Raw genomic sequence first — 24,902 nt, forward strand, 5'->3', positions numbered from 1 at the left:
CTCCCGGCCCGCCTGGCCCGTCGCTGGCGCTCCCACACCGCCAGGGCTCGGCGCACCACGGGGCCAGCGAGCGACCCCGGCTCCCAGCCTGGCGAGCCGCGACGCGCCCAGGCCCGCCGTCAGGATGGCCGAGCGGTCTAAGGCGCTGCGTTCAGGTCGCAGTCTCCCCTGGAGGCGTGGGTTCGAATCCCACTCCTGACAAGCCCACCTTTTGGCCCCCCCCACACACACAACCAGGCTTCCCGGCCGGGCTCCCGCCAGCGCCCACCACAGCCGCTCTCTTCCCGGCACGGCCCCTTGGCCCACACCCCCTCCCCCCAATCTCCCCGACGCGCGTCGCCTTCTCTCTAAGCCCTGCGGAGGACCCCGTTCCCATCCGGCCAGACTGTGGGCGCCACGCTCCTTCACTTGAGGGCCTTTGACCAACCACACCTGCCAACCGCTCCACCACACAGCGGGCGAGTCCCCCGCTGGCCACGCCCCGCGGGATCCCGCCTCGGGGCCTAGTAAGACAGCTCGGCCCCACGGACGGACGATTGATTACCCACCCTGGTGAGTGGCCGGGCGTTCGCCCTCGAGCCGGTTGGCGTTCCCACCCGGGCGCCGCCACCAACCTCCCGCGGGCGGCGGCTTTCTCGGGGCCGGCCCACCACGTCCGTGCTGGCTGGCTGGGGCGCCGGCACCTGTCCCCCGCTGCACCCCGGCGAGAGGCGCGGGCGGCCAGGAGTTTGGCGACTGGAGGGTGCGGGTGGACAAGAAGGCAGCCACCCAGCCACAGGTCACCTGCCCTGACCGAAATGCCCGTCAGGGCAAAATTTGGACCGGCTCCTGGCTTCCTCGGGCGACAGCGGGCATGGCGGTCTGGTGAGCCTGCGCCGGCACAGAACGTGCCGGGGCCTGGGGATACCGCATCGACCTCCACCCGCGGTGTGCACACACGCGCACGCCCCCGCCGGCTGCAGGACGCCCAGGGCCCACCATCCATCCCCGCAGCCTCCTTCACGGTCCCACCAAGCAGCAACTCACGGAAGGCGGTGGCCACTGTCACGAGGTTGCACGGAGGTGCGCGCCATGGGTGCATGGGTGGTTCAGTGGTAGAATTCTCGCCTGCCACGCGGGAGGCCCGGGTTCGATTCCCGGCCCATGCAACACTCGGTCCCCTTTTGGTCCCGAAGCCCCATCCTTGGGTTCCACGGCTGCCTCCACGTGTGCCCTGCGCCTCTGCTTCCCGACCCCCCACAGCCTGCGCGCTGACAGCTCGGCACCTGGCCCCACTCGCCCCCTCCCTCAACGCAGCGACCCCGAGACACTCACCTCTGCCCCTTCCACCCCCTGTCGGGGAAGCAGGGCCCCAGAGTCCCTGTGCTTCTCCCCTTCCCCCACCCTTGTGCCTGACACCAGCCGTCTTGTCCCTTCACTCTCCAGTTGCCTTCCCACACGCATTTCGCGTCCATGGAGGCCGCCAGGTACCTCGACCGCACACCAAACGCCGGACCGTCGGACCAGAACTCACCTCTCCCACGAGTGGCCTGCTGCCGGCCCACGGCTGCCGTGGGGCGCAGGAAGGACTCCAAATGACTCCCAGTGGTATCATGCTTTGGTTGTTTGCTGTCAGGGGCTCTTGGGCATACACATTCACACACACACACACACACACACACACACACACACACCAGCTAGTGCACACATTTTTGCCCTTGCACACATATTCTGCTCTGAGCCCTGTATCCCTTCTCATCTTGGTATAGCCAAATGGGCATAGTGGTTTTTCCCATTCTTTTTTGTACTTCTGATAAAGTTCTGGTTTTTCTCTCTAGACGTCTCTTAACTTTTTCTTCTGGTCAGCTTATTATTCATTTTGTTATTTTTCTGCCTCCCTAAATGTGTTAATTTCGTGTCTGTCTTTTTGCTGAAAAATCGTCTTTCTGTGAAGATGATTTCAAAGATTTTGGAATAAATTCTGTATTGTAGATCAGTCCATGTGGAGAAACATGGTCCATTTGAAATATTTTTTAATGACCCTCTTTGGGGTTGGGGTGGGGTATTATGTGTTCATCCTTCTCTGTCTCTTGTGTCCTTACATATTCTACCATCTCACTAGATTTAGACTTTTTTTTCATTATTTATTTCTTTTAATAGAAATATTTGGCATTAGCAATTTTATGAAAAAAAATATGTGTTAAAAGTAAATGCTTGGGTAGAAGGGATATTCAGTACTTTTTGTCCTTACCTTCAAGAATCATTTTCAGGATGAGCTTCAGACCTTACTGCCATATTTTAACTTTCTCTTTTAACAATGCTCCAAGTCCGGGTTTCACATTCAAAAAGATGTGTTGAAGGACTTCAACAAATTTTACAACAGACTGGCCTCCCAAACAGGGAAGCTAGTTCAAGTGAGCAGCGAGCTATTTTCCAACACTCTGTTTGCTGTTCCCTACTTCATTAAGCGAATACTGATCTAGGCTTTACTCATTTTCTGTGTCTCAATTTAGGATTTATGAGGCCCACTTTTTGTTGATGTAAAATTACTCAAGGACTTGAATAAAGTACTTCAGAGGAGGTTTAATGTCCTGAGACCTAAACTAGCAATGTCAAGGTGATGAGGCAGAAATTCAGGTAGTAAACTTTACAATTTAAAGTTCTGTTGCATAATTACATAGTGCAATAATGTGTTCATCAAATGTTGATGTGATTAACACAAATAATGTGTTAATCAAAATGATGGTTCAAGCTCACTCAGGGATGAGGTGAGTTTTGACCCCTGTCACAAAGGATGCTTCCTTTCTCCAAAATCCTTTGAGAATTTTTTCCCTACAGAATCTCTCAGCTAACTGGCCTTTGTAGGTGGGTGCTGATAGTGTAGAAAACAGTTATATGGCTCTTTTTCCAGTCAATGCTTACAGCCGATGCTCCACAGTTGGAGAACTCAATGAACTCTGGCTAATTTGAAATGGGGCAGTAAAATTCCACCTCCAGTTTCTTTAGAGTTCCAACTGGATGGGAGAATTAAACTGACATAAAGTAGATTAAAAGGGAAAATATACAGATTTCTTTCATATACATTTTATGAACCACAGGAGCCCTTGTAAGAAAATGAAGACCCAAAGGAGCAACTGCATTTAGTTACATATATATACTGGATTGGATAAAGAGTAATCAGTTGTCACTAGGTGCTGAGACACACACCTGTAATTCCAGTCACTTGGGAGGCTAACACAGGAGGATCTCAAGTTCTACATCAGCCTGGATGACGTAGCAAGACCCTGTCTTAAAATTAAAAAATTTAAAAAGGACTGGGGATACACCTCAATGGTAAAGAACCCCTGGGTTCAATCCCCAGTATCAATAATAATAATAATAATAATAATAATAATGATAGGGACTTCAAAGGCACTGGTAATATTATTCATTGATTTATTTTTACAATAGTTTTCATTTAAGTTTGGTGGTGGAACACAAGAGTTGATAGGAGTAAGTGATTTCCTCTCTTCACAACCAACTGTTAATATGTAAGGAGTTTTTTGTTGTTTTTTTCTGTATTAAGGATCAAACCCAGGTTCTCATGCAAGCACTCTACCACTGAGCTATATACCCTCAGCCCTAACATGTATGTTTTAAACACCATAGAAGAGAAACCAAAACCTAAAAAAAGAAAAGAAAAGAAAGGAATTAACTATCATTACTGAAGTGGATTAAATTGTGTTCTCCATAAAAATAAGTTCTAGCCCTAATTGCTACTATCTATGAATGTGAACTTATTTGAAAACAGGGTTTTTGCAGAGGGACTCGAGTTAAGATGAGTTCTTACTGGATTTGTGTAGTACCTAAATCAAATGACTGATGTCCTTGAAAGAAGAGAATGATATTCAGAGGCACCGGAAAGAAGACCTTTTCAAGGACACAGACAGAGACTGGAATATTGCAACTGCAAGCCAAGGAATACCAAGAGGTACTAGGAGTCACCAGAATTTTGGAAAAGGCAGGAAGGTGTCTCCCCTATAGGTTTCAGAAGGAGCAAATCCCTGCTGACACCTTGATTTTGGACTTCTAGACTCCAGAACTGTGAGATAATAAATTTCTGGGTTTTTATATCTCCTTAAAAGACTAATAAAATTACTAACAAATAAAGTTCACTCAAATTGCCGTGGGGGGAGACTTAGGGGATAGTGGAAGTGTGTCAGTGTCCTCTCACTTCAGATTTGGAAGTCGATTCTAAAAAAAACAAATATCTATTTAGTATCATCATTTGATACATAATCACTGGGTAAAATAAAATGTGCTGCTTTGAACTGATCAGAAAGAAAACACAACAAATTATAGATAGACAACATAGTAAAATTGTTTTAATTTTTTTTAAGTTGTCAATGGACACAAATATCTTTATTTTATTTCTTTATTTTTATGTGGTGCTAAGGATCAAACTCAGTGCCTAACACATGCTAGGCAAGCACTCTACTACTAAGCTACAACCTCAGCCCCTAAGATGTTTTTTGTTTGTTTGGTTGATTGATTTTTTTAGGGGGGTACTGGGGATTGAACTCAGGAACACTCAACCACTGAACCTCATACCCAGCCCTATTTTGTATTTTACTTAGAGACAGGGTCTCACTGAGTTGCTTAGGGCCTTACTTTTGCTGAGGCTGGTTTTGAACTCCAGATCCTCCTACCTCAACCTCCTGAGCCATTGGGATTATAGGCATGCACCACTGCACCTGGTTCCTATTATGTTTTTAAATAATGTAATAATATAAAAGATGTCCTACACTGAAATGAAAAACTAAAATGGGATGGGGTTTGTGGCTTAGTGGTAGAGCACTTGTGTAGCATGTGTGAGGCACTGGATTTGATCCTCAGCACCACATTAAAATAAAATGAAGTTATTTGTGTCCATCAAAAAATGAAAAAATAAGAAAAAAACTAAAATTTCTGTAATACTAATACACTTAAAGAAGGTTATGTCACTTACTAAGAGACGTAATGATTATCTGATTAATCCATAAATCAAAACCAATGATATTAAATTTTTCTCATTTTGTGATCTTCGGCCTTTGGGAAATATAAATATAAGCTTGAACAAGCTCAGGCCACATCTGGAATTTCAACAATTTAGGAGACTACAGCAGGTAGTCTCCCAAGGTCAGCCTGGGCAAATTAGCAGAGACCCATCTCAAAATAAAACAAAAAGGGCTGGGAATGTAGCTCAGTATTAGACCACCCCTGGGTTTAATCACTAGTACTGCAAACAAAACAAAACAAACATGGAATCATCATAGGTTAGAATTCTTATGAAAGTTCAGTTTTGGTTCCTGAATTCCCTTACCAGGCTTTTTCTGTGGTGTGGGTTTGGCTCCTTCAATCATATTTTTGTCTTCTTGCCTTCTGTAGGGGAGAAAAATAATATCTTTTCCTCACTCACCATAAGGTTCATAGCTGACCCCTATAACAAAAGATGACTAACAAGAGGAAAGCATAACAAATACATTTAATGTAAATTTTACTCTACACAGGAAGCTTGAGAAATGAAGACCCATAGGCCCAGGGAAATCTATGTACCTGTAGATAAACTGAAGCATGATTGGAGAACAAAAAGTACAATCTAATGATGATAAAGGGGAAGAATTTACCAAATCCTGTTTTTCTAAATTCTTTTTAGTCTCTGAATACAGGGCAAGACTTCTTTGGGATGAAGGTCTTATGGAAGGTAGGTCAGCTAATCCTTTTTTTTTTTTTTTTTTTTAATTATTTCATTTTTGCTAGGCATGGTGGCACAAATTCCAGTTGCTAGGGAGGCCGAGACAAAAAGATGGCAAGTTCAAGGCTAGCCTCAACAGTTTGGCAAGACAAATCCTGTTTCAAAATAAAAATTAAAAAGGTTGGGGGTTCAGTCCCCATTACCAAAAAAATAAAAGTAAAATAAGTTTCCCCACATGTCTAAGCGCACGCGTGCACACACCACACACACACACACATCCTATTGAGTCTGTTTCTCTGATTACTGCTGTTACAGAGTGCACAAGAATTACAACTACCATGCATATTGAGCCAAATTGAAAGGGAAAAAAATGATCCTTTAGTAAGCATTCCAGACAAGCATATGGGAGCAGGCAAAACTCCCAGCACCTGATTTTGGAAGTAGAGAGTTTATAAGAACAAACAAGGCACATGTAGGTCAGAAAGACCCTATTGAGACAGGTATTTTGATTACATGGGAGAACTGTTTTGATTATACATTTCAGAGTCATATTGTTATACATCAGGGTGATAGGGACACGGGAAGGTCCTACTGTACTGTCAACATAGATACGTCTGTCAGGAGGCTGAAAAGAAAACATTTTAAGCAAGCATAAAATGGAGTCAGGTCAGAACAAAATTGCATTACTCTGGTTCTTTTCTATTTCAACTACCATCCAAAATCCAAGAAATTTTACAGGCCCCTTCTTTCTCTCATTAACTCCTAGCAGAAGATCTAAAGGTTCTTGAAATTTAAAGTAAATGGGAACAGTTTTATAGTATTTTTAATTGGAAAAATGCTATTGAATACAATTTTAAGGGGAAAATGCATATTGCTAATTCACTAACTGATCTTGGCACTGCTTGAGCTTGTCAGTGTCTCATTGGAGAGGAGGTCACAAAGATCAAAACAGGATAGGGGAAGACTCTGAGCTTATTTTTTCACTAGTGGTGAAATTCCTTGGAAGGTTCCTGGCTGGGGAATGGAGAAACATGACCGAGGTTTGGAAGAGAGTGACCTAAGATGCAACCTTAGTTGTGTACTGCATGGATCAGGAGGTCAGAGAAGTATGTGCATAGCTGTGATAAGAGCTTTCCTCCAACCTTGACAAAAATACCTTCTTAAAAACCAGGTTTGCATTTAGAATTTTGGAACTCCTCATAATTCCGTACATGAACATGGTGGTATGGAGAGGGCCCTCTCCACTTAACTCTGGCTCCTTAACTCTTATGTAGGTTTTGGGGCCCTTTGTCTCCCAAGTCTAAACTGTCCATACCCCTATTAACAGCCTTTCAGTCTCCACTCGTAAGTCCTTGTCCGCACACACTAGAGGCCTAAGCCACCTTCAGTAATACTAACAGTGGAAGAGACCTAGTCAGACTTCAGGCCTTTGTGCAGGTATTTCTCACAAAAAGAGATATATCTTCAGAGCGTGGCCTGGAAGAGGGATGCACCTTCAGGTTGACATAGACCCTTGGCCCTGAATGTTTCTCCCTAAGCACTGGGGTTTGAGCATATGGTGGTGGGGGTGGGGGTGGGGGGTAGGGCAATCAACAGTGGGAAAATGTGAAAGTGAGAGAGACACACAGGTTTTATGAGGTAGGGAGAGAGGAGGCAGGAGGGAGGGAAGGAGGAAGAGAAACCCCTATGGTCAGAGAGAATGACAAAATGTTGCAGGAAATATTTTCCTCTTCCCTGATTTGACTTATGACAATCTTTCTTCCAACATTTCTGCTGCTAAATATCTTCTGCTACCCTCTGATCCCAGCGGCAGTCAGTGCACCTAGCACTACATGCGTCCCCTTCAAAATGTTCTTCAGATGCACTTAAATTAGTCCTGAGATCATTGTCATGGGTGCTGCTAAATAAGCCCCTCTGTCTCTCCCTGGTGGTCTAGTGGTTAGGATTCAGCGCTTTCACCGCTGTGGCCCGGGTTCGATTCCCGGTCAGGGAAGAGAAGTTTTCTGCACTTCAGATAAATGATTTCTGTGAAGTCCAAAGTTCCATGACCTTTATTTTATTTTTCTTCTTCCTCTTCTTCTAGAAGGAAAATAATAAAAAAAGAAAAAATTCATTAAAACTATGTCTATACCAATCAAACCCTTCTAGATTTAGAAGGCACTTGAAATAACTGATTTGTTTCATGTAAAAATTATGTAGATTGATAAAAACAAATCAGTAATTCTCAACAGGGTGAAGTACAGGTGGGTTTGAATCTGCATAAAGACCATTTTCATTTTTTTCTCCTAGATGCTGATAAATTATACTTCAGAATGTTGGCTCAATGGTTCCTTGAAGGGTGCCTGCAGGAGAACCTTAGCAAAAACCAAGGAGGTGAGTGTATCTGCAGTCTCAGCAGGGGATAAAAAAGACTACAGCTTTCCCTGATCAAACCTGGCCCTTGTGAAAGCACCAAAATCCTAACCACTAGACCACTGGGGACAGATATTTGTGAGTTATGTGCAGTACCTTATGGAAAAAGATCTTAGGATGAAGAATTTCACCACTGCAAGCGCATGTTAGAAAATTTTAAGGACATCTGAAAAAAGTTCTCAACATTTTAAATCCTTTTACTCACATGTGTTTTGAAAGTGTAGTTTCATGAAACAATGGAGATTACACATAAGCAGAGAACATACCAGCAATATCCTTGTTTGCCTTTCTTTGCTTGATCTTAGTCAAAAGGCAGAGATACAATTCTTGTCTGCCTTTCTCTTTGCCCATTTATATACAGCATTTGCTGTAACTGATGAACACAGAATTCAGGGTGGAACCACAAGGAAGTCACACTTTCCATTCAAACCAGAATTTGCTTTAAAGGTAAAAAGCAGGTGATGGTTTTTTAAAAAATTATTATTATTATATGGTATTTTATTTTTAAATTATTTTTTATTTATCCTAATTTATTGTACATGACAGCAGAATGCATTTATATATACATTTTGATAGATCATACATAAATGGAGTGTAATTTCTCATTTTTCTGATTGTACATATTGTAGCATCACATCGGTCATTCAGTCATATATGTACACAAGGTAATTATATCTGTTTCGCTCTTCTATCCTTCCTACCCCCATACCAGCAATGACTTTTTAAGAAACAAAAACAACCAAAGAATCCTATCATAGCCTTTGTTATGTTACTTTCCTTAACCACATATGCCATGGAAGGAAAAGGAAACATAGGGCAACCACACTTCCTTTTCCTTTCAGTCCTTCCTTATTTATCAGTAAGTGAAAAGCAAAAAGTATGAGTAAAATGTGTACATAAAGAAATGAATTAAAAACAGTCAAGTTAATTTTGTGTAATACTGCCACAGTTCCAGTAAAGACAAAAATACATATGTATGCAGTAACTATGAAACATAGATATTATAATTTCAGTGGTTCTGCTTATGAGTTAAATGCTTTTTATATTTACATTGTCAAATTAAAATAAATCTGAGCCGGGTACAATGGCACATGCCACTGTAATCCCAGAGGCTGAGATAAGAGAATGGAAAGTTTAGGCTACTTTGAGCAATTTAGGGAGGACCTAAGCAACTTATCAAGATCCTGTCTCAAAATATAAAATAAAAAGGGCAAGGATGTAGTCAGTAGTAAACACCCCTGGGTTCAATCCCCAGTACCAATAAATAAATAAATAAATAAATATATAAAGTAAAATAAATCTGGACCTCCAGAAAAGTCTGAAAAGTCTCTCCAGACTTTTCAGAAAGACTATTTTGCAATAGGTAGAATGTTCTGATCTCAGAAATCTGCAAGGGTCTCCAAATGGAACAGAAAAAGGCCATTTCTTTTGCAGGGAGAGATAAACGGGGTTTTTGTTTGTTCATTTGTTGTGTGTATGTGTGTGTGTGTGTGTGTGTGTTTCAGTACTAGATACTGAACCCAGGGGTGCTCTACTACTGAACTACACCCCAGCCCTTTTTAATTTGGTTTGTTTGTTTGTTTGTTTGCTGTTGTGTTTTGTTTTATTTTGAGACAGGTTCTCACTAAGTTGTCCAGGCTGGCCTCTTAATTTGCCATCCCCCTGCCTCAGCCTTCTCAGAGCTAGGACTACAGGCATGGGCCACTGTAACAAGCTCAGCAGAGACTTTTAAGGACAATTTGAGCAAACAAATGCAGAATGAACAGACATGATGATCAGAGTAGTTTCCTAGGAAATATATCTCCATATGCAACTGATTCTCAGGATAAATTGATAAGGGATGCATAGTCTGCATTTTAGCCCTTGCCCAGGTTGGCCAAGGCAAGTCTTATTCAAGGGCCTATGGAGAAAGAAGCCTGATTAAATTTAGGTGGAGAAAAAGCAAAGAATCAGAAATGGATAATAGTGAACATTTGGCCAACACTTAAAACTGGAATCATACATTATAAAGATAATGGATAAATTTGTGCTAATTTTTTTTTTTTTTTTTTTGTGGTACTGGGGATTGAACTCAGGGCCTTAGTGCTTGTGAGGCGAGCACTCTACCAACTGAGCTATCTCCCCAGCCCTGTGCTAATTATTTTAATTATGATTTGTTTCTTATTTGTTTGGATACCAGGGATTAAACTCAGAGGCACTCAGCCACTGAGCTACATCCCCAGTCCTATTTTGTATTTTACTTAGAGGTAGGGTATCACTGAAGGTACTTAGCACCCCACTTTTGCTAAGGCTGGCTTTGAACTTGCAATTCTCCTACCTCAACCTCCTGAGCTGCTGGGATTACAGGCATGCACCACTGGGCCAGCTTAAGTTATGTTTTTCTACATAGAATGACAATAAATATTAAATAGAAAAAAATCAGAACAAGCAAAAGACCATGGAAGAAAGGAAAAAGTTTTATAGTTTATAACCTTTAACAGCACTTTTTTTTTTCTACTTTAAAACAAGGCTCTTGCATTTTCATTTTGCACTGGATCCTACAATTTACATAGTGGATCCTAGTACCAGAACATGGGATAAGATAAGTTTCCACGTGTGTGTGTGTGTGTGTGTGTGTGTGTTTTGACAGTATTATGGATCAAACCCAGGATGCTGAGCATGGCTAGGCCAATGTTCTACCATGAGCCACATCCCAGTCCAATTATGTATTTTTGTTTTTCAGTTTTATTTCCTCTATTTGCTTTTTAGTTATATCTTTTTGTATTGTTCTTTCAGTGAGTACATTAGAAATTAAAATAGGTTTCCTGAATTTATGACAGACTAACAATATATTTACCACTTCATGAATGATGGAAGATGCCAGACACAGTGGCACAGCTCAGGAGGCTGAGGCAGGAGGATCTCAAGTTCAAAGCCAGTTTCAGCAACTTAATGAGGCCCTAAACAACTCAGTGAGACCCTGTATCTAAATCAAAAAATACAAAAAAGGGCAGGGGGTGTGGCTCAGTGTTTGAGTGCCCCTGGTTTCAATCCCCAGTACCAATAATAATGATAATAATAATAATAATAGAAGAAGAACCTTTTGACCATTCAGTTCCATCTATCTTTCCTGTCATTTGTATTATTATTACATACTTTATTTCTTTCTATGTCATTTGCTATGCTATAAACTCTTCAAGAGTTGAGGTGTAGCCAGTGGTAGAGTGCTGGAAAGAAAAAAAAAAAAAACACTCCACAAGATATGATTAAAATGGTCAATATCCTTTCAGATATACTCATTTTTACCCTTGCCAGTGCTCTTCATTTGTTCTTATATTTAAGTGTTTGCTTTAGTCAGTTTTTTCATCACTGTGACCAAAGACCCAGAACAATTAAAGGTAGAAAAATTTATTTGGCTCTTGGTTTCAGAGGTCTCAGACCATAAGTGACTGACTCCATAGCTATAAGCCTAAAGTGAAGCAGAACATCATTGCAGAGCAGCATGGTAGAGGAAAGTAGCTCAGGACATGGCAACAGAAAGAAGAGAAAGTTCTACCCCACAGGCGTGTTCCCAGTGACCTAGTTCTTCTAGCTACACCCTACCTGCCTACAGTTAATCCATAACAGTAGATTAATGCACTGACTCCATTCAGGCTCTCAAAACCCAATTATTTCACCTCTAAACTTACTTTTACTCTCTCACACATATCTAAATCATGTCTTTATTTAGATATAGACATACCTAAATCATAACAGTGTTCCTATGTGAAATCATTTTCCTTTAGCCTGAAAATCTCTCTTCAATTTTCTGGAAATACATTGTTCAGTTTTCATTTGTCTGAAAATGTCTTTATTTTGCCTTCATGTTACAGATATTTTTACCTGTGTATTATTCTAGAATTGCAGTTATCAGTTATTTCTTCTTTTTTTCAGCTTTTTTTTTTTTTTTTTTTTTTTTTTAATGCTGGGGATTGAAACAAGGGCCTTGTGCAGAGATATCATTCTTATGTTGTCATTTAGAATATAATATTGTTTTTTCTCTATCTCCTGTAACATTCTATCTCTACCTCTGATTTTTAGTAATTTAGTTGTTTTAATTGTTTAAGTAAAAAACAAACAAAAAACTAAGGTGTGATTTTCTTTTGATTTGTCCTTCTTGGAGTTTGCTAAGCTCCTTGAATCTGGAGATGGAGCCATTCATCAGTTTTAGAAAGTTCTCAGTCATTGTCTCTTCAAATATTGCTTTGGTTCATTATCCTTCTGCGACCAGTATACATTTCTATTATATCCTATTCTTACCCATTTTTTGCATGGGTGTGTATGTGCTTCCATTTGGATATTTTCTATTGACCTGTCTTTGAGTTCACTAATACTGTCTTCTGTTTTATCCAATTTGTTCTTTTTTTTTTTTAGACAATTTAGGTGTTTTTAATAGTATTCCAGGGATATAATGGCTAACTGCACAGGACTTAGGATGTGGATTCTAATGATGGTTTTATACTGCTTAGGCAATTCACTTCTAAGCTTTAAGCTCAACAGCACAGTCAAATCCCCTTTATATTTTAGAGATGCTGAGAATTGAAAAGAATACACACACACTTAGCATAGTATGACACAAAAATATATACTTGTATTTAGTTTCTATGTGCATTTGGATTTCCTTATACATCAGGAAAAAATAATCTTAACCCCCAAAGCTCAGTGGTGAGGTGCATGGCTAGCATGCACTAGGCCCAATCCTCACTATCCAAACCAAATTCTTCCTCTGAACCTGTAATCCTGAACTATAGGATAATTAATCAAAGTGCTGCCCTGCCAGCTGCCAGTCTTCACAATCCCACAGGATATTTCTCTGGTTAGCTCTGCTTGGTTCCTTCAGTCCAGCCCTTGCAAATACTGCAAATATGACTTAAACCAAAAGGATAAGTAATGTTCCACAGGCCAACATAACTCAGCTTGAACACTGGACAGAAAGCCTAGTCAGGCCTTATGTCTCGGTATAAGATTTTATTAAATGTCTTTTAAAAGCAACATCTAGACTCCAGATACAGCTGCCAAGGAGACCCTGTTATGCTGTAGGGACTGACTGGGGCATGGCATGTGGCTCTGACTTTCCACCCTTCTGTTCTGAGATAGGGGTGGTGGGCAGGATCTCCTCTTTGGGTTCCACGATGCTCACATGGGTCAGACAGAGGTTACTCAGAGCCGGTCTTGCCACTTGGGTCCCAGGGCAGCATGATCTTCACTTTGATGCCCAGCACACCCTGTCTGAGCAGCATATAGCCCATGGCAGTGTCAACATAGTAGTTAACTGGGTCCCCACTGTGGATCATCAGGCCATTCGCGAACTTCATGGATTTAGCTCTGTGTCCTGGGGATTTTCCAGACACCACAACCTCACAGCCCTTGGCTCCACTCTCTATGATGAACCACAGTACAGTAGGCCCTCCATACAGCAAGCCCTTCAAAGACTTTGTATCGCAGCAACTCTGTCTAAACAATGACACACAGGCCTCTTGTGGCCACCTTTTCAGCATTAAGTTGCACACTGCCCTCAGGGAAACCAAATCTCTTCTGACCTACCACAGTCAATTCCCAGATTCCCTGCCCCCTCTCACCAAGAACATTCTGTGTCCTGGTGGCTAAGATAATGACTTCTGTCCTTGTTGGTGTAACTCGGACCTCAACTCCGAGTAGCCATCTTCAGTCAATTCCCGCATGAGAAACTCATTTAATTCAGCCTTAAAGATGCCATCAAAAACAAACTTCCTCTTCTCGGAAATTTGCACCACCATCTTGCCACCATGCACCCACAAAGGAAAGGAGTCCAATTTGTTCTTAAACCCACCTAGAAAGTTCTGTTCTACAAGTTCATTGATGAATCTTTATAGATTCCAATTCTCTGTTGATGTCTTCCATCTTTTCATCAACTTTTCATCCTTTTCCTCTATTGCAAAAAAATAATAATCATAATTATTTTAAACTCTTGTCTGTGACCTTAAACAATTGGAGTATCTTTGTTTCTGCTTCTATTAATTGCTTCTCTTGTCTGTGACCTTAAACAATTGGGTTATCTTTGTTTCTGCTTCTGTTAATTGCTTCTCCCCCATTTTCTGCTTCTTTATTGGTCTCATTTTCCTTTGTCTTCATACATGTTTCCTAATTTTTCTTGTATGCTAGACAGCATGTATAAAATAACTATAGAGACTAAATTAAATGTTTCCTTCCAGGAAGATTTCTTTCTTTTTTCTCTGTCAGAGAAGATGGGATTTGATTACCTCAATTCAGTTTAGAATCAATCTGGGTCATGAATAGGTGCAACATTAATTAAATTCAGTCTAACTCTGTCATCAGTGGTCTCAAGAGTGAAAGCTGATATGTATTTATTGCAGGCAGCTCCTCCTAGCCATCTGTCCTCCAAGTACCAATAGATTGCAGGAGGTCTCTCAACTCTGCCTTTTCAGCTCAGCACAAAATCTCCCATGCTTGTCCAGTTTTCATTAATGTTGTGTTAATGTTTCATTTGTTTCATGTTCCATCATGTTCTAGTCAGTCAAGCCAGCTGGCATGACCATCAGGAGTTCTACTGGTTTCTCTTTTTCTCAGTAGAGTCCCACTGCCTAGGTGATATCTGATCCTTACCTTAGGACAAATTCCCAAGGGGAAAAGAACAGTCAGCAATCTCAGATTTTCTAGATGGGACTACTATTTCCTATCTATAATTTAAGTCTTTTTTTTTTTTTTTTTTTTGGATTGAGGATTGGATTAAATCCAGAAATGCTCTACTGCTGAGCTACATCCCTAGCCTAGTCCTTTTTATTTTAAAATTTGAGACAGGTTCTTGCTAAATTCCTGAAGCTGGCCTCCAATTTGCAATCCTCCTGACTCAGCCTCCTGAGTAGCTGGCATTACAGGTGTACATCATCATGCCTGGCAATGGTATTGTTATTTATGTATGTGAGAGAGTGTGCTTTTTTGCAAGGGGTACTAGGGATTGAACTTGGCCACTGAACCACACCCTCAGCCCTATTTTTTGTATTTTATTTAGAGACAGGGTCTCACTGAGTTGCTTAGAGCCTCACTCTTGCTGAGGCTGGCTTTGAGCTCACGATCCTCCTCTCTCAGCCTCCCAAGTCAGTAGGATGACAAATGAGCACTATCTTACCCAGTTGATTTTGTAACAACTCTTACTGAACTTTTATTTTTTCTAATAGTTTACTGATTCTGCTTCATTTTTTATGAAGCTAATCAAAACAACTTTGCTTTTTTGAAAAGCTACATATAATGGCACCAAGAGAGTGAAATCTAGAAGCTTTATAAAAGCTACTTTCAAAACTGGACTTAACTTCTCTACTTCCTCTCCAGATTACAAATTTAATAAGTAATTTTCTTCTCTGAGACTACAGCTCCTCTACTGTAGACTAGTTTTATAATATTCCTCACCTTCCCATCACCACCACCATCTATACCTAAAAGGTAGAATCTTTTGCCTATTGTCTCCTACCACCATATTCCTTAAGTCACTAGGTATTAGTGTCATGAGAAGGAGGATGTGGTGGAAAATACTGAGCAATGGAATAGCAAGGAGTCAAGGACAGAGTTTTCACTTTCACAAGGGAGTGGGGAAATGAGAGACATGAGAAGGCTCTGAGAGCCAAGATTTGGGTTATTCGACTCACATTGGGAACAGAATCTCAGATTCTTATTGATAAGAGTAATTCTTACCACCTCTTCCCATAAAGAGGTGATGAGCATGCTGATATCATGAATACTCTGGGAAACAGCTCCCCACAAAGCATTGCCTTACGGAGAAACCCCAGTGAGGAACCATTATGAGTAGGGGATGGAGACATGTCTTGAGCCAGATATGGTGTAATGGGGACAAATTCCAGGCTTACCTCTCATCCCTCAGGACTGTCCCGCAGGCTTACTGAACATTGAGGTCAGCTGCATGAAAGCTTGGTCTTCTCAAAGGCTGAGGGGATAGGGTGGGAGAGGAACTGGCACAGCCTCTTCAGTTCCTGGTATGTAGGGGCAGAAATTAACCTACATTGAAAGTGGCCTCTTGGGGTGTGGTGGGAGAGTGCTGCTGTCCTGGGCTACCCTGGATCTCATGTGGCCTCACATAGTGGAAATTACTCAATGGAGTAATTGCTTAGCAGGGAAACCTTTAGAGTGGAACCTTTCCTAACAACTTCTCCACTTCCTAAAAGTATATGTCATTCTTCCCCCTTCTTGGTTGCCACCTCTGTATACCCACCTCCTTTTCCCTTCTTAGGGATACCTTGAATTTGTCAGTCATAGAGTTTGAGCAGGATTAATCTTAGCTGGCACTTCAGGAGTAGCCCCTAATTTGTTAGTAGTTAGTAATGAGTGACTGAATGCAAACCAATAACATGACAGAGTCAAGAGTTTAAATTACTTTTAAAGCAAATGAATAACTGACACACCTGTAGAAAAACAACAGGTGTACAAACCCTGAGAATAGACAAGTAGGAGCAAAAGGAGCTAATTAAGAAATGTGTCAAGAAAGAAAGATCATTGAGGTTAACTCCTGACTGGGTTTATCCGGGTCTTTGTAAAGTCATAAGTTTCTCAATGTATTTCAGGAAAGAGATTTCTTTAGTAGTGCAGACACACTAAGGTAAATTTTGTTAGGCCACTGACCCTAAAACCCATATCAACACAAGATGGACTTGTAGATAAAGTCCCTCTGAATAGGATGGCCACCATGACAGGTCCAGACATATTAAAATGCTCTTTAATAAAATTATCTTGCATAGCTTTTCATGTCTTACTTTAAATTTTCTTTTGTTGGAACACAAGAACTGTGGTTTGAAGCTTCAGCTCCCCACTCTTTTGTGATAAATTCACTTAAACTAAGCAGCATATCTCATTCACTTTGCACACAGCACAGAAGGACCAAGAGAATTTTTAAGCCTCTGTGAAGACTTGCCTGAATCCCACATCTACCCAGTATTTGAGGCAATATTTCCCCTTTATTATTTAAGCCAATTTAAATGAATTTTCATTAATGTGGCTTAGCCTTATAAACTCTACTATCTGCCCAAGATCCAGTCCCTTAGACATTGCTGAAGTCTTTTCACATTCTGCACAGTCTCCACCCATAGGCAGCTACTTCCTGGTGCTCAGCCCTACCACTTCTCAACCCCTTAACATTCCTCCTTTACTTATTCATCCACAACCCGCTTTCTCCTCTAGGTTTTTCCATCTTAAGCAAATCAAATTTACTTAGCTTCAGTCTCTCCATCTTTAGAACAGGTTTTAATACTTTCCTCGTAGACCGTTTCTAAATGAGAAAGTGTGCAAATGCCTCCTAAATTAAGTGCTGCACCAACCTAAAGTCTATTTTTAAATTGTTTTAAATATTGGCTCCCTTCAGCCAATATTTAAGTCCATCACTTAGGTCTCTTTCTGCCTGGAGTTACCTGCTCTATTTTTATCGTATGTGCCAAGTGCCAGTGGGTAGCCTGACTCCAGAGCAGTCCACACGGTAGCGATGCATTCCTTAGGGACTGATAGGATCAGGAAAACTGTCTTACGACCTCGGGGTCCTGGCTGGAGCCCTAATTGTGCTGGAAGTTTCCTGAATAGGCACCATCAATTTCTCTGTGTACCTATGGTTACAATTCTCTGAGAGCAACCTCGGCCTAACTCAGACTTGTTAATTCTTTCCCGGCTTTCTGAGTGCGGGGATGGGGAGTGGGGAAGACCAGGGATTAATAATTGGCTGGCTCGGGACTTTCCGTGGACTGGAGGCCCAGCGATGAGTCATTGCATTTCAAGGGTGGTTTGCGAAGCGCCAGCTAGCGGGAGGTTTCCGTAGTGTAGTGGTTATCACGTTCGCCTCACACGCGAAAGGTCCCCGGTTCGAAACCGGGCGGAAACAACCTGTAAAGCTTTTGTTTTTCCGGTATCATTGAAACCTTGTAGAAAAATCCTCCAAAATTGCAATGAGACCCCGGGACTCTCCAGGTGGGATGGAACGCCCTTACAGGCGGAGCGGCATTCGGTAGCGCCCCGTGGCGGTGGTCGTGGCAGTGGGTGACTTGGTCCTAAAGGCCAATGACACTTCTGAGATCAGCAGATCCCTATGCTACCTCTTCAGTTTCTACATCGTGTTCCTTTCTGACACCAGGACGGCGCTCCCAATTTGGGAGCCAGAAGTGGCTGCTCAATGAAAGAAATCGTCTGTTTGGACACGGACCCCAAAGGACCAAGTTCTGACTCCAAAGTTCTGGCCCCAAAGACCGAGTTCTGAAGAGTGGTCCCTTTTTCAGATCCTTTGTCAGGCTCCAGACTTTTCCGATGAGACTGAGAAGCAACGATTTCCTCCAGATTTTACAAACCAGCATCCAGACCCAATTGAGTGCCGGGTGATTACCTTGCTGTACAAAGGCTGCGGGATCATCAGCCGCCATCATAGTACAGAGAAGTGAACCGAACCTGGTGACGGAGCCAGAATCTCTAGTCATTCTGCTCTATCATGCTGTGCAAACCTGTCTTCATTTTGTTTTTCCATAAAAGCTGTCGCCATCCAGTTCTCACACATGAAAATTGTTCCTTCGTTCTCCCTCCCTGTCTCTCCCTCAAGGAATCTCAAAGTCCTTGCTTCTAGATCTGGTGGAAACGATGTCTTATTTTCTTTTAATTAAAAAATTATTTTCACATTCACCCTCCCCAAAGGGGGCAAACTGTTGTGAACAGACACTTTTCATGTGATTATTCACTTTGGTGAAGTTTCTGTTCACCAAAGAACATATACAGATAGCAGATAATCACATGAAAAGATTTTCAGTATCATTAATCATTAGGGAAATGCAAATTAACAACAAAATGAGATACCATTACACACATATTAGAATATTAAAAAGATTGATCATAGTAAGTTGGAAAGTGTGGAAGAACTGATACACTCAGACATTGCTGATAGGAATGTAAAAAGGTACGTTGGATAAGTTTGGTTTGTTCTTTCTTTCTTTCTTTCTTCCTCTCTTCCTTCACATCCACCCCCACTGGTACTGAGGATAGAATCCACGGTGGTTTTACAATTCTATATTCCTAGCTTTTTTTTTTTTTTTTTTTCACCTTTGAGATAGGTTCTTGTTGAGTTGCTCAGGCTGGATTCAAACTTGTGATTCACTCTCACTTAGTCACCCAAGTAATTTGGCAGTTTCTTAAAAAGTTAAACTAGGGCTAGAGGTGGAGTTCAGTGGAAGAGCATGTGCTTAGCCTGCTGGAGGCTGTGGGTCTAATCCGGAGCAGCCCTCCTCCAAAGTTATACTGAGTGTGATTCAGTCATTTCATTTCTAGGTATTTGTGCAAGTGAAAATAGAGCAAACGCCTGTACAAAGGCTTGTACATGAATGTTTACAGCCACTCTGTTTACAATTAGCCCTAAACTGGAAACAACCCAAATGTCAATCAAAGGGTGAAAGATAAATACATACAATGGAATAATATTAGCAAAAAAAGAAAGAAAAAGGAACAATTGATGCAACATGAATCTCAAAATAATTATGCCTAATCAAAAAAGAGCACTGGATGATTCCATTTACATATATTCTTTCTAGAATATATAATACAGTGCTTCCTAGCATAGTTGAGATCCAGAGTTTAATCCCCAGCAGTGCAATGAAGACCAATCTATAGTGACAGAAAGTAGAGCAGTGATTGCCTGGGAATAGGAAAGGAAGATGGGCAGGTTATATAGAAATTTGAAAGGGTCATGAATAAATGAAGTGAGGCAAGGGATATGTTCCTTGTCTTAGTTGTGACAGAGCTCCATGATAATCTTCATTGACCCTAGCTTCCTTTATTTTTGTGGGCCCCTTCCATCATAAAATTTAGATATTTAAAAATATACTAAGATAAAAATATTTTATAAACTGGGCACGGTGGCTCACACCTGTAATCCCAGCAGCTTGGGAGGCTGAGGCAGGAGAATCATGAGTTCAAAGCCAGCCTCAGCAACAAGATGCTAAGCAATTCAATGAGACCGTGTCTCTAAATAAAATACAGAAAAGGGCTGGGGATGTGGCTCAGTGGTTGAGTATCCCTGAGTTCAATCCCCAGTCCCCGCCCCTGAAAAAAAATGTATAAAGATGAATATTAATATATTATAAAAAACTTTTTTGATATAAAAGTTTGGGTTTTTCTTTTTGACCTTAAAAACATGTTTGTGAGCCCCATGAAGCAGGCCTACTTTGCCTAATGAGTGAGTCAGCTTTGGATCTTGGTGATGGTGTTCCATAAGTGGATACATAAAATAACTTGTTTCTTTCATCAGATTGTTAATAAGAAGTCCGTTTTCTGACAATAAACATATTGTCAGAAATATTTGGAATTTTGGGGGGAATTTTTTTGCAGAAAAAAAATCTGTGCCAAATATGTGTGCTAAATTTGTACATTTTAAATAAACCCAGTTTATTGTATGTCAGCTATGCCTTAATATAACAAAGTTGTTAGTTTTTCCAGGGGACAGGGGATGAGCATATTTGAATTCTTTTCTGAATATTCATATAAAATACATATTTTAAGTTTCTTATTTAAAAAATGTTATATGGTTCATGCTTGTAATCCCAGTTACTTGGGAGACAGAAGTAGGAAGATTGCAAGTTCCAGGGCAGCCTGGGTAATTTTGCAAGAACCTGTCTTAAAATAAAAGAAAAAAAGGGTTGGGGGTATAGCTCAGTGATACAATGCTTTCCTGGCATGTGTGAGGCTCTAAATTTAATTCCCACACAAAGTCATATGAAAGAAAAATATATTCACAATATTGAATAATTTTTCAATGAAACTCAGGAACAGGGTTAATCTCAATTCATTGCCCTCTATTTATATATATGGGGTAAGGCTTCTCTTTTGCTTATTTTTGTCTTCTTATTTTCTATTACCCTATTCTTTTTTTTTTTTTTTTTTATTCCAGGCAAGGTCTCACTATATTGCTTATGTTGCCCAGGTTGGCCTCAAATTCACAATTTTTCTGCCTCAGTCTCCCAAATAGCTAAGATTATAGGCACATGCCACCTCTTTCACCACATTTCTCTATTTTGGTGTGACCCTCTCTAATGTATTTGAATTTTTATATATCCTGATAAAATGTGTAGTAGTTTTTTACACATATTTCTTAATTTTGCAAGTAATTTCTTTACTCAGGATAATGACTTTATGGCCTACCCCTGTTGCTATGTGCACACCTGGTTCTTGTTTCTAGCTGCTGCAAATAATTCCAAGGTGGGAGACTTTTCTTTCCCCATGATGGGTGCAAGGTTGTCTGCTAATTCTTGCTCTGATGATGCCATCATACTTCTTTATTATTGAGTGCTTACTACATGCTTGGCATTGTTCTAATTCCCTCTGGGGATTCAGTAATAACATAAATAGGGGGGGAAAAAAAAGAATCCCTGCCCTCATGAAGTTTACATTCATGAGTGAGGCAGATAAAAACAACCGGTGGGGGGGAGGGGGATAGTGGGAGATTGACTTCATCCCCAATAGTCAATGATTTAATCAATCATGCCTATGCTACAGAACGCACAGGGTAACCCTAAACAACAGGGCTTGGAGCACTTTGTGAAAATAAAAGGAAAGCTTAGGATGAAAAACAACATTGAGAGAGTTTTTCAAAATGGACTCTAGAAGCCCTGAAGAAGCAGAATGTATGTGTGATTCTAGAAATGTGAACTTCGGTTACCTTTGTCCTTTGATTGCAAGTATCTAGAACAGATAATTACATTGTGCATATCAGGAGGTTATCTTATGGTATTTTTACTAAGTATATACATTCTTTTCTCTCTAGTCTATTGGTCACATACTCCATGTCATACAAACCTGTTCTTTCTCAATTTCAAAAGAAGTTCCTATTGTGAGAAATAGAAAGTCTGGTGGCCCATTTTCAGAATACAGTATTAAGTTTTAATTGGATCCGATTGTAGCTCTTCCCTTTTGCCCCCTCCCAATTCTAAAATTAGGTATTCGCCTAGATTATAACCCTAAACTCCGCCAATCAGAGTGAAGGACATCCTGCGGTAGGTTCAGCAGGCAGACTGCACACCCAGCAGCTCTTGCTAGCTAGTTTTTCTGGGAAGCCCTTCTGCCAGAAGGAAAGGTTTGCCTTGCCCACCCATTTTCAAACATGTGTTTGACTTCCTGTGGCACTTGTTTATTTCAAAAAAAGGTCCAGGGTTAATGCAGAAAAGTTCAGAGGCAAAATGATTGGATGCTGATAGCTGTAACCTAATTGGTCCATCCTAATTTGAATGGACTGACTGCTAACTGGGTAACTGTAGGCAGGTGGGGCATGCTGGAGGAGGTGGGTCACTGGTGGCATACCCTGGAAGGGTTCAACTTCCCTGCATCTCCTTCCCCAACTCTCTTTGCTTTCTGGCTACCATAAACCAAGCAGCCCATCTGCCATGGTGTTCTGCCTTACCCTGAACCCAGAGCAATGGAGTCATGCTATCATGTACTAACACTAACACTATGAAACTGAGCAATATAAACTTTTCCTCCTCGAAGTTGTTCTTATTGTATGTTTTAGTCACAGCAACAAGAGTTGACTAACACAAATTCCTACACAAGAATTTTTATCTCTTTGTGCTCCTTGCCCATTTAAGTTCCCATTCTCCCTGCCTTATTTGGAACATTGATTCAGAACTAACTAAACCTGTGTCTCCAAATCGCAATTCTTTTATTTATTTATGTGTGTATGTATGTATGTATGTACAAGGGATTGCACCCAGGGGCACTTCACCTGAGCCACATCCCCAGCCCTTTAAAAAATATTTTATTAGAGACAGGGTCTCACTAAGGTGGTTTTAAACTAGCACTCCTGCCTTAGCCTACCGAGTGACTGGAATTACAGGCGTGCACCACTGCACCTGGCTCCAAATTGCAATTCTTAAGTCCCCAAATAAACTCCTTTTTATTTTTGCAGTTTTTGAGTTTGGATCAATGGATAGCTTCCAAGCTGGTGGATACAAAAAGGTGCTGGAAGGACAGTATTCCTGAAAAGAACTTGGAATCTCCAAGCCCCTCCCTGATACTTTGCCCTGTGTGCCTCTTCTATTTGGCTGTGCTTTGTAAAAACCCAGTACATATAAGTAAATATCTGCCTGAATTTTGTGAATTGTTAAACAAGATTATCAAATACAAAGGGGTTATGGGAACCCTCAATTTACAACCAATTGATCAAATGTACAGGTGACAATCTGGGATTTATGATTGTCATCTAAAGTGGGGCATGGCAGTGTCGTGGGACTGAGCCTTTGACTTGTGGAATCTGCACTAACTCCAAGTAGTTTTGTTACCAAACCCAGGTCCAAAGCTCATCTTTCAGAAGAACAAACATCTGAGAAATGAGCATTGGGAAGAAAAGCTTTATTTAAAGGCCTCTGCCTAGGTTGGTAATTCTTTCAAGGCTTACATACTGCAGGTTAAGGTTACTTACATTAATAGGAAAATTGTTTCCATCAGGTTGAGTCAGGAACCTCAGGCATCACCATCCTGCTGAACATACTAGAGGGCTGGGGTCATGGCTCAGTGATAGAGCACTTACCTAGCATGTGTGAGGCACTGGATCTGATTCTCGGCACCACATATAAATAAATAAATGTCTATTGACCAAATTAAAAAAAGGGGGGGGCTAGGGATATAGCTCAGTTGGTAGAGTGCTTCCCTCGAAAGGGCAAGGCCCTGGGTTCAAATCCCCAGCACCGCAAAAAAAAAAAAAAAAAAGGAAAAAAGAAAAAGTTTTGGGCTGGGGAGATAGCTCAGCTGGTAGAGCACTTGTCTCGCAAGCGCAAGGCCCTGAGTTCGATCCCCAGTATCAAAAAAAAAAAAGAAAAAGTTTTCTCTGTTGAAAAACAGTCAATACATGGCCAGGGCCAGAAATGCATCTTTAATTATCATAGTTGGGCCCTCTACCTATAGGGGCAAAAAAGTTGGAACTACTTTCAAGCCCAGACATAGATTTTAACACACTCTTCATTTTGCCTATGGACTGGTTCAAGGTCTTCATTGTTAATGGAGCAGAGCAGTGTGTACCATATATTTGGGTATGGAAAAAAATAGAGGAAATTAATTTGTGCACACATCACCGTATATATATGTATAGATAGATGATCTATGAAGGTTATACAAGAAACTGGTATTAGTGGCACTTCTGGAAAAGGGAATAGGGAATTAAAGTGTAGAAATAGAAAAAAGACTTCTCTTGTACACAGTAGTCCCCTCCTCCTTATGCAAAGCTTCACTTTCCATTGCTTCAGTTACTTGAAGTCAACCTCAATCTGAAAATATTAAATATAAAATTCAAGAAATAATAAGTTTTAAATAACCTTTATTACATATATTGCAATAATTGTTCTATTTTTTGTTGTGTTAATCTTATTGTACCTAATTTATTAATTAAACTTTAAAATACAGTATGTAGGTATAGGGAAAAGAGTAGTTCTCTCAAGTTCTACCTGTGCATTCTGAACCTATGAATTCAAACACCTGTGAATTGAAAATTTTGGGGCAAAAAATAAATCTGTACTGCCTAGACACTTCTGTTATTATTCTCTAACAATACAGTACAACTACTTACATAGCATTTACATTGTGTTTATTAGGTATAAGTAATCTAAAGATGATTTAAAGTATAGGAAGTATATGCATATCTTATATGCAAATTCTATGCAGTTCTATATAAGGCCCCTGAATATTTGAGATTTTGATATCCATGGGATCCTGAAACTAATCCCCCTCTTTTCTTTGTTTTGTACCAGGACTTGAACCCAGGGGCACTTTATCA

The 24,902-nt window shown here is 40.9% G+C and overlaps 4 non-coding genes and 1 pseudogene across 4 annotated transcripts; 4 read left to right on the forward strand and 1 right to left on the reverse strand.

Annotated features, from left to right (window-relative positions):
* Positions 1-118: 118 nt before the first annotated feature.
* Trnal-cag (transfer RNA leucine (anticodon CAG)) lies at positions 119-201 on the forward strand. Its single transcript has one exon. It is a non-coding gene; the product is annotated as a tRNA-Leu (tRNA).
* Positions 202-1,077: 876 nt separating this feature from the next.
* Positions 1,078-1,148, forward strand: Trnag-gcc (transfer RNA glycine (anticodon GCC)). The gene has a single exon. It is a non-coding gene; the product is annotated as a tRNA-Gly (tRNA).
* Positions 1,149-7,613: 6,465 nt separating this feature from the next.
* On the forward strand, positions 7,614-7,685 carry Trnae-uuc (transfer RNA glutamic acid (anticodon UUC)). Its single transcript has one exon. It is a non-coding gene; the product is annotated as a tRNA-Glu (tRNA).
* Positions 7,686-13,151: 5,466 nt separating this feature from the next.
* LOC124960551 (40S ribosomal protein S3-like) lies at positions 13,152-13,878 on the reverse strand (annotated as a pseudogene).
* A 4,042-nt stretch (positions 13,879-17,920) lies between these two features.
* On the forward strand, positions 17,921-17,993 carry Trnav-cac (transfer RNA valine (anticodon CAC)). The gene has a single exon. It is a non-coding gene; the product is annotated as a tRNA-Val (tRNA).
* Positions 17,994-24,902: the final 6,909 nt, after the last annotated feature.

The sequence above is a fragment of the Sciurus carolinensis genome, chromosome 1 (assembly GCF_902686445.1).
Source record: "Sciurus carolinensis chromosome 1, mSciCar1.2, whole genome shotgun sequence".
Lineage (NCBI taxonomy): Eukaryota > Metazoa > Chordata > Mammalia > Rodentia > Sciuridae > Sciurus > Sciurus carolinensis.